Source organism: Zingiber officinale, chromosome 4A, assembly GCF_018446385.1.
Source record: "Zingiber officinale cultivar Zhangliang chromosome 4A, Zo_v1.1, whole genome shotgun sequence".
Lineage (NCBI taxonomy): Eukaryota > Viridiplantae > Streptophyta > Magnoliopsida > Zingiberales > Zingiberaceae > Zingiber > Zingiber officinale.
Genome location: NC_055992.1, coordinates 129686912 through 129698268, shown reverse-complemented (window position 1 = coordinate 129698268; position 11357 = coordinate 129686912).

The following is an 11357-nucleotide window of genomic DNA, read 5'->3' as shown; positions in this document are numbered from 1 at the left end:
AAGAGAAAGAAGAAGAGTTAACTTGGTTCGACGACGTGCCTACTCCACAAAAACAACCGAAGCTTTATTAGAATTCTCTTTACATAAGAGAATCACATCCAATGATTCTTGTTATTGTTGTTGTACAATAGATTTATAATGATCTCTATAAATAGTGCATAAACCCCAGACCCGGTAAAAATCACAACAAAATTTTGTTATGAAAAATTACAATAGAATTATGTTATGAAAAACCGTAATAGAATTCTGTTATATAAAATCGCAACAGAATTTTATTATGAAAAATCTTAACAATTTTTTCTTCCATGACATCCATCACACTGGTCTTCATTCAAATATGAGCTACCCGTCAACAATCTCCACCTTGGAGAATATTTACTCATTCGAAGAACATGAGTATCTGAATAAAACTCTACCTGGATCTCTGGGTCTGAGTGTCCTTCCTCTAGCATCTAGAGATATGGATCAAGTTCAAGCAATACTTGAACTTCTCTGTAGTTACTGCTTTGTCAGCATGTCTGCAGCATTATTTACAGTGTGAACATTCTCAAATTGAATTTTCCCAAAAGCAATCAACTCTTTGATCTTGTGAAATCTCACATCAATGTGTTTGGTTCTCGCATGATACACCTAATTCTTCGCCAAATAGATAGCACTCTGACTCTTACATAATAACTTGACTCCATTTTGCTAAACGCCCAGTTCTCTGACCAACCCTATAAGCCATAAAGTTTCTTTCGCTGCTTTAGCTGCTGCCATATACTCCGACTCCGTAGTAGATAATGCAATAATAGATTGTATCATAGATTCCCAACAGATAGGTCCTCCTGTCATAGTGAACATATATCCTATAGTAGACCTCCTGTCATCTAAATCTCCTGCATAGTCTACATCTATGTACCAAACAATTAAAGAATCTTCCAATTGTCTACTGAACATGATGCCACAATCAGTTGTATTTCTCAAGTATCTAAAAATCCACTTGCACCCTATAGCTTTCTCTTTTTCAGGAAGTTCCACTAGATCCCACGTTTGGTTTTTATGCAATGACTCCATCTCCTCTGCCATAGCACTTGTCCATTTATCCTTCTCAGAGCTGTGTATCACCTCCTGAAAAGATGTAGGATTTCCGCTACTAATGATAAGCGCATAAGATATCAAGTCTTCGAATTCATATATAGTGGGTGATTTTATGGCTCATCTCGTTCTGCCACCAGTTATAGTGTGATGTTTTGTGTGCTCTGAGTTAGAATCATTGGAGTCATAAGTCTCTAGCTCCACTTGCACAACATCGTTCTCCATGTTGCTCGTAGTGTTTTCTTTCCTTCTTCTTGAGTACATTGTAGCATAGCTATTTCATCAAACACCACATCTTTGTTGATCACCATCTTGTTTACCTTAGAATCCTAAAGCTTGAAGCCTTTAACTCCTTTATGATATCCCAGAAAAATGCACTGCTTTGACTTTGTATCCAATTTTAATCTTTCCTCACTAGATATGTGCATATAGGCTGGATATCCAAAAACTCGAAGATGAGAGTAATCTACTAGATTTCCTGTCCATATTTCCTCTAATACTTTACCTTCTAGTGCTATCCTTGATGATCTATTAATGAGATAACATGTCATGTTTACTGCTTTCGCTCAGAAATTCTTTGCTAGCCTTGTATTCAGCCTGAGACATTTTACCTTCTCAATGATTATCCTGTTCAACCTTTCCACTACCTCGTTCTGTTGAGGTGTCCCGCGAACTGAGAAATACCTTATTATCCCATGTTGCTTACAAAATTCCTGAAACTTTGAATTTGTATACTCAGTCTCATTGTCTGACCTAAGACATTTGATCTTTCTTTCGATTTGGTTTAGTTTTCTAAATTTAAACTTTGTAAAAGTTTCTGATTTGTGATGCATAAAGTATACCTACCTTTCTTGAGTAATCATCAGTAAAACTAACAAAATACAAGTGCCCTCCTCGTGATGCTACACTGCTGGTCCCTAAAGATTCATATGTATGTAATCCAGAATCCCCTCCGTCTTGTTTGTTGTCATCTTAAATTACACTTTGCTCTGTTTCCCAAGAACACAGAATTTGCAGAATTCAAGCTTGCACGTCTTGATATCCTTCAATAAATCTCTCTTGTAAATTCTAGCATCCCACGTTCACCCATATGCCCTAGTCATATATGCCACAAGATTGTACTGTCTGATTCAGACTCCACCGAGGTGACTCGGCCTACAACTGTAGTCCCTATCAACTTATAGATATTTTTTACTAACTTTTATCCTTTCATTACCGTCAGAGATCCCTTGCTAACCTTCATCACCCACTCACTGATTTGTAATTGCAACCATTACCATCTAGTGTGCATAGCGAGATCAAGTTCTTCCGTAGCTCTGGTATCTGACATCACATAGGGTTTTGATTACACTATCAAACATCTTGATTTCGATGTTCCCTATGCCAATAACTTTGCATGATGCATCATTTTCCATCAACACTAAACCAGAATCCATTGCCCTATAGGTGTCAAACCAATCCTTGTTGGAGTCATGTAATATGAACATGCAGAGTCTAAAATCATGCATCCGTCAGCTGCTCCAAACTCGACATAATTGATAGAATATCTCCATCATCGCTCTCTCAATTTTCCTCTTCAACTATGTTTGCAGACTTTGTCGAATTATCTTTGTTCTCTGTAACATATTTCTTTATTTCTGAACAATCTCTCTTGATATGACCTTTGTCTCTATATTTATAGCACGTGATCACCTTCTTCCTTCTCAACTTAGAACGAGACTTGTTGTTGTTACCAGATCCATATTTAGATTTGCTCCTACCATGCTCTTGGTTGCTATCTACCGCAAGTCCTTCTCTCTGAGAAACTTCATCGCTTGTGTTTCTTCTTTTGGTGAAAACTTAGCAACGCACTTGTGATTTCCTCCAATTTGAGAGTTTCTTGACCCTACATCAAAGTAGTAACCAAATTTTCGTATGTAGGAGATAAAGATAGAGAATTCAACAACATCAGCGCATTGTCTTCGTCTTTAATCTTCACATCAACTAGCTTCAAATCACTCAAAAACTAGTTGAATATGTTGATGTGATGGTTCAGATCGGTTCATTTTGTTATCTTCAGGCCGAAAAATTTTGCTTAAGATACACCTTGTTTGTCAATGACTTTGACATATACAGGTTTTCTAGCTTTTTCCAAACTGCCACTGATGACTGCTCATCCATGACATGATACATCACATCATCCATAAGACAAAGCCTTATTATTGCCACTATCTTCACATGAAGTTCTTCCCAATTTGGTTTCTCTATGCTTTCTAGTTTCCTTTCTCTTAGCATTTTCACTATGCATGTCTTGTTGCACCAACAAGTCCTTAATTCTTCTTTGTCATAATCTGAAGTTTTTAGTTTCGTTAAACTTCACCATATCAAACTTCGTAGAAGTTGTCCCCAACGTGTTGAAGAAATCTGCTAAAACTTGTAGCTCTGATACAAATTGTTACGCAAAGAAGGGGTAATACCTCTTAACCTCATGGTTCGGAAGAAGAGGAAGAGAGAAAGAGATCGCATGGAGTAACAAGACAAAGACACACAAAAGGAGAGCAAATACGAGGAAGGAGAAGAAGAAGAGTTATCGTGGTTCGACGATGTGCCTACTACACAAAAATGATCAAAACTTTATTAGAATTCTTTGTACACAATAGAATCACATCTAATAATTCTTGTAATTGTTATTGTACAATAGGTTTACAATGATCCCTATACATAATGCATAAACCCTAGATCCGGTAAAATCATAACAGAATTTTATTATAAAAAATCGTAATAGAATTCTGCTATGAAAAATTGTAATAGAATTCTGTTATATAAAATCGTAACAAAATTTTATTACGAAAAATCTTAATAGATTTTTCTTGCATGACATTTATCACATTGATTTTCATCCAAATATGAGTCACTCGCCAATAGATTATTACCTTCATAGTCGTCCTAGTAACAATAATAGCTTAATCGTACAATTATTTCATCACTCTATAATAATATTCATCAATGGAAGACTACAAATAAGCCTGGGAGTCGAGTCGGTAATCATGTGACAAGATTTGCAGTATAAGATAAAAGATCAAATTTTGTTATGGAAAATGACCATCCATATAAGGGTATGTTCAATATCTAGTTTGTTTATTTGTATTTAGTCGCGAGATTGACAATACTAAATACTAAATCACTGGGATGAGTGATATCTGAAAATAAAATTTTAGCCTCCTCAAAAACATTGCAACTGTAAAAGACACATGTCACAACGATTAATCCATGAGGATTCAGTTTTCTTGCAAGATCTTGTTGGATCCGGAATCTCCTGGAGTGCGCAAACTGATACTGATCGTCGAGGCTAGTGTTCAACACTATCTCCGTAAACGATATTGCTCCGCTACGGGTCGAAATCGTAGCACTTCGAATTCCGAGACCAGCGAACCTTCTCGTAGGCTTTTTGGGCTCTTAAATGCACAAGATGAGATGAATGCTCAAGAGAGAGTAGAATAGATGAATTCGATGATTCGATTTTCTTTCCAGCATCTGGAGGGTTCTATTTATACCAAATGAAGAGGTTGAATGCCTTTTTGGGTGAGAGGATGTGTTCTTTGGGCTGGATCGATCTGGATCGTCCATTCTGAAGAGTTATAACCCTTCACATATCCCACTTTAATCTCATCCATCAGATCTGAAGAGTTGTGACCCTCAGATCTCGCCTATTGTCATCAGCCATCGGATCTGGATCTACTGATCCATTCGATCTGACGCTTCAGATCAAGTCTCATCCCAAGCTATCAAGTCGTGACTCTTCCTGATCCAACGCTCTAGATCGCATCACAAGCGATCCATCATACCTCTTTGATCAACGGTTGCCATCTGTTTGCCCAATCAACAGTCCAATCATCTCTTCTTGCCCACGTGGATGCCACATAGGCATTGCCATGTCAGATACGAGCCTGATACGTCACCCGAGTGCCATGTAGGTACTGCAATGTCCTCTGGAGCATAAATTTAAGCTCCTCAATGCTCCTTGCGACGATGCAAAGTGCAAAGTGCAAAGTGCGCCTACAAAGAGTCCATTGCGCAGGTGGCGGGTGGCGGGCTCACAGGTGCGAGCACTTGCTCGCCCCTGAGAAGAGAGCACTTGGTCTTTTCCTGAGTTAACTCCATTAACACAGCATCATTAATAAGCAAAGAATGCACATCGAAAATTTCCGATGTGGGACTATTCTCCCATGCATTTCCTTATATATCATTAATGAATAATTAATGTTTATTTGGGCCGACTTTAAACAATTAATTTCTCATTCACCTTTAATCGGTTTTGAGCAAATTAATAGTCTAAATTTATCTACTCGAAACGTAGATTTCAATTTTGAAGTCAATTACGACTTTTATCTATTGATGGCATTCTAATTTTTCCACAAACCCGTATTGGTCCATTAAAGCCCCAATATCCAACAATCCCTCACATGAATGGAAATTAATGCAATGCGTGTATGCATGCTGACACTTTACAAGAGTCTAATCGATAAGTCACTGCATCGGGAGAGGTAGCTTGTGGCTTTGAACCTTCCATAGTGGAATGCTATCGAGTATACTAGGCTGCGCAGTGAACGTGATGTCTTGAACTGCTTAGCTGTTGGTGTATACTTAGACAATAACACCCACACAGAGACCTATCTCACCTACTTTAGGTTCTCATGGTTCGTTCCGTTTCGGCCATGGACACCATCTTGGATTCATGAGTGTTTTATTGAAGCGGCCTGTCTTGACACTCATATAGGTGACACTTCTATCAGGAGTATCCTACCATACTCCACCTTATAAGGTATAGAAGTCACTAAAAGCATAAGCTTAACCTCTCTACATGAGGTAGGACAACACAAATTCATCCTAGGATTGGGATAGAGATAAAATATCTCATGTGCTGTAACACAACTTCTGTAACTTCGTTGTCCAATTGAACCAAGATCTTGAGATCTCTAGTCAACAAGGTTGGGTTACTGCTACAGCCGTTTTTTAGTTGTAGATTTTTAATCCCATTCCTCTTGACGAGCAGTATACTTGATCTCGACTCAACCCTTTCGTAAGAGGATCTGCCAAATTATCTTTGGACTTAACATAGTCAATTGCAATCACTCCATTCGAGATCAACTACCTAATGGTATTATGTCTACGATGTATATGTCGTGACTTCCCATTGTATATATTACTCTGTGCCCTTCCAATTGCTGATTGACTATCACAGTAGATCAGTACGGCAGTCATAGGTTTCGTCCATCTCGGAATATCTTCCAAGAAATTCCGCAGCCATTCAGCTTCCTCAGCTACTTTGTCTAGTGCTATAAACTCGGATTCCATAGTTGACCGAGCAATGCACGTCTGCTTAGTAGATTTCCAAGATACTACTCCCCCACCGATCGTGAAAACATATCCACTAGTGGATTTGGAGTCGTTTGTATCTGATATCCAATTAACATCACAATATCCCTCCAGCACAGCGGGATATTTTCCATAATGTAATCCATAGTTCATAGTATATTTCAAATATCTAAGAACTCGCATTAATGCTTTCCAATGGGTGTCGTTTGGATTACTCGTAAAAACTCAGCTTGTTGATCGCATAGGCAATATCCGGACGTGTGTAGTTTGTGAGATACATCAAACTGTCTATTATCCGAGAATATTCCAACTACGATAAGGTCTCACCATGGTTTTACGCTAAGTGTTGACTTAGATCCATAGGTGTTTTTACTGTAGAGAGATCGTACGCATTGGATCTTTTCAATACTGGCTCTACATAATGGGATTGTGTCAGAACTATCCCTTCTGATGTCCTGAGAATTTTAATTCCCAATATAACATCTGCTTGACCCATATCTTTCATATCGAAATTTTTTGTCAACATTTTCTTTGTAGTCATGATTATATCATGATTACTGCTCATTATTAGCATGTCGTCTACGTATAGACAGACGATTACATAACCTTTAGGTGTGTCTTTGACATAAATGCATTTGTCACATTCATTTATTCTGAATTTGTTTGATAGCATTACTTTGTCAAATTTTTCGTGCCATTGTTTAGGCGCTTGCTTAAGTCTGTATAATGACTTAACAAGTCGACACACCTTTTTCTCATATCCTGGAGCCACGAACCCCTCGGGTTGCTCCATATAAATTTCTTCTTCCAACTCACCATTTAAGAACGCAGTCTTAACATCCATTTGATGTATTTCAAGGTCATACAGTGTTGCAATGGCTATTAGCACTCGTATGGACGTAATCCTTGTCACCGGTGAGTAGGTATCGAAGTAATCAAGGCTTTCCTCTTGCTTGTACCCCTTGGCTACAAGTCTGGCCTTATACTTGTCAATTGATCCATCAGCTATATACTTGCGTTTTAGTATCCACTTACAACCTAATGGTTTATTACCAGAAGGAAGGTCTACTAATTCCCAAGTATGATTATTCATGATGGATTTGATTTCACTGTTGACAGCTTCTTTCCACATTGGAGCATCGGGATTAGAGAGAGTTTCACTTAATGTTCTTGAGTCCATTTCCGACATGAAAATCATGAAATCTGGCCCGAGCGATTTCTCAGCTCTAGACCGTTTGCTACGACGTGGCCCTTTACTTTGATCGTCAATAGTCCTTTTATAACAGCTAAGTTCAGCAATGTCATTTTCGTTTGAACTTCCGTTGTTATTATTTTCAACGTTTTCCTTCTTATTTGGGAATTCGTTTTCAAAGAATATCGCATTCCGAGATTCTATGGTTGTTCCCACATGAATATCAGGAATGTCTGATTTGTGAACTAGGAAACGATATGCACTACTATTATGGGCATATTCGACAAATACCGCATCGAACGTTTTAGGTCTGATCTTTACTTGCTTTGGTTTAGGTACTTCGACCTTTGCCAAGCACCCCCACACTTTCAGGTATTTGTACGATGGCTTGCGACCTTTCCATAATTCGTATGGAGTTTTATCACTTTCCTTATGAGAGATTTTGTTGAGAATGTGATTTGCCGATAATATTGCTTCCCCCCACAAGTTTTGAGGTAAGACTGAATTTATTAACACGACATTCATCATCTCTTTTTGTGTCCGATTTTTACGTTCAGCAATACCATTAGATTGAGGTGAGTAAGGCACCGTTGTTTGATGGATAATGCCAGGATCTGAACAAAATTCATCAAACGGTGCACCATATTCTCCACCTCTATCGCTAAGAATTATTTAATTCGTTTGTCAAGTTGATTTTCAACTTCTGTTTTATAGGTTCTGAACGCCTCTAAGGCTTCATCTTTACTTTTTAAAAGAAAGACATAACAGAACCTCGTGCAGTCATCGATAAAATTAATGAAATACTTTTTACCTCCTCTAGTTTGTACAAATTTCAAGTCACATAGATCACTATGTATTAACTCTAGAGGAGTCGTTGACCTTTCCACCGAATGAAAAGGTAGTTTCGTCATTTTAGCTTCCACACACACTTCACATTTGTGTGTTTCGTCAACATTGACGTTCGGTAATAAATTTAGTTTGACGAGACGTTTCAGAGTATTATTATGCACATGTCCGAGTCGATCATGCCACAAATTGAAACACTCAACCACATAGCTGGAAGCAATTATTTTATTACCATCAAATTTTCGGAGTACAGTCATTACAACCATTTTGAATAGACTTTGTTCTAAGTACCCCTTTCCTACGAAGACACCATTCTTCGTAAGGACAAAGTTGTTGGATTGGAACACTAGTCTAAACCCGGCCTTAACAAGTGCCGATCCAGAAACTAGGTTCTTTCTGATGTCGGGAACATGGAGCACATCAATCAGAGTTAGCTCCTTTCCAGACGTCATCTTCAGAACAACTTTTCCGAGTCCGATGATCGGAGATGTCGTGGAATTGCCCATATAGAGCTTCCTTCCATTTATCGGAGTATACTTGGAGAACATCGCCTTATCTGAACAGATATGACGGGTTGCTCCAGTATCGATCCACCACTGCTTCGGGTTATCCTCCACTGTATTGGATTCAAACACGACCGCAGTGAGATCCAAGTCCTCAAGAGAGGTTGCGACGTTGTTTGCAGCATCTTTTGGCCCCTTGGTTGGCTTCTTCGGGTGTCTGCAGTCCTTTGACATGTGTCCTGACTTTCCACAGTTGTAGCAAGAGCCTTTGAACTTCTTTGCTTGAGCCTTCTTCTTGAACTGCTTCGGCTTTTTGGCATTTGGCTTGACCAGGTTGGACATTTCGTCAATAGTCCGCTTGATTCCTCTAGAGTCGGATAATTATCGATTATCCTCCTCTATTCGTAGCCTCAGGATCAGGTCTTCCAGTCCCATCTCCTTTTGCTTGTGCTTGAGGTAATTCTTGAAGTCCTTCCATGACGGAGGGAGCTTCTCAATTACCGCAGCTACTGAGAATGACTCGTTCAACTTCATGTCTTCGGCGTCCAGATCATGCAGTATTAATTGCATATCTTGGACTTGAGTTGAGATGCTCTTAGAGTCCACCATCTTGAAATCCAGAAACCGACCGACGATGAATTTCTTCAATCCGGCATTTTTGGTCTTGTATTTCTTCTCAAGTGATTCCCACAAAGATTTCACCGTCTCCAATGAACAATGCACGTTATACAGCGTGTTGTCCAAGGCGTTGAGAATATAGTTGCGGCACAGGAAATCTCCGTGTGACCACGCATCGCAAGCAGCCTTACTATCTTCCGTAGCGGCTGGCGGGTCTTCCTGCAAAAATCGTACAAGGTTTAGCGTCGTTAAATAAAATAGCATTTTCTGTTGCCATCTTTTGAAGTCGGCTCCGCTGAATTTCTCCAGCTTTTCTCCGTGCGAAATTGATGTTGGCGGAATGGCGGTCGGAACGTCGTTGGAAGTAGCCATATCAGTTTGTAAAATATCGTTTACGACTGTTGGATCCGGTATCTCTCGGAGTGCGCAAACTGATACTGATCGTCGAGGCTAGTGTTCAACACTATCTCTGTAAACGATATTGTTCCGCTACGGTGCTAACGGATAGCAGCAATTCGTTTCCAAGATACAACGACGAACGTCTCGGAATCGTAGCACTTCGAATTCCGAGACCAGCGAACCTTCTCGTTAGCTTTTTGGACTCTTAAATACACAAGATGAGATGAATGCTCAAGAGAGAGTAGAATAGATGAATTCGATTATTCGATTTTCTTTACAGCATCTGGAGGGTTCTATTTATACCAAATGAAGAGGTTGAGTGCCTTTTTGGGTGAGAGGATGTGTTCTTTGGGCTGGATCGATCTGGATCGTCCATTCTGAAGAGTTATAACCCTTCACATATCCCACTTTATCTCATTCAATAGATCTGAAGAGTTGTGACCCTCAGATCTCGCCTATTGTCATCAGCCATCGGATCTAGATCTACTGATCCATTCGATCTGACGCTTGAGATCAAGTCTCATCCCAAGCGGTCAGATCGTGACTCTTCACGATCCAACGCTCTAGATCGCATCACAAGCGATCCATCGCACCTCTTTGATCAACGGTTGCCATCCGTTTGGCCAATCAACAGTCCAGTCATCTCTTCTTGCCCACGTGGATGCCACATAGGCATTACCATGTCAGATACAAGCCTGATACATCACCCGAGTGCCACGTAGGACGATGCGTACGTGCGAAGTGCAAAGTGCACCTACAAAGCGCCCATTGCGCACGTGGCGGGTGGCGGGCTCACAAAACGAAAATTTCCGATGAGAAGAGAGCACCTGGTCTTTTCCTGAGTTAACTCCATTAACACAACATCATTAATAAGTAAAGAATTCACGTCGAAAATTTTCGATGTGGACTATTCTCCCATGCATTTCCTTATATATAATTAATGAATAATTAATGTTTATTTGTGCCGACTTTAAATAATTAATTTTTCATTCATTTTTAATCGGGTTTGAGCAAATTAATAGTCTAAATTTATCTACTCGAAACGTAGATTTTAATTTTAAAGTCAATTATGACTTTTATCTATTGATGACATTCTGATTTTTTCATAAAATATATTGGTCCATTAAAACTCGTTAGATCTATCGTACGTTTATGGTACTTGATCCGGCGGTGAGAATGGGGGACCCACTTTCTGAAGGGTCCCAGCCTGAGGACAGATGGAGGGCTGACTAAGCGGGTAAGGGCCGCATCGAGCAGTTGAGCAGGTCCGAGCGGAGCCAGATATAACCCAGCCATAGGCTTGGGTTTCCGACGCCAAGGCGGGTGTCTGCCCGGCCGGAACCGAAGGGCCGAGCGGGTGTCTGCCC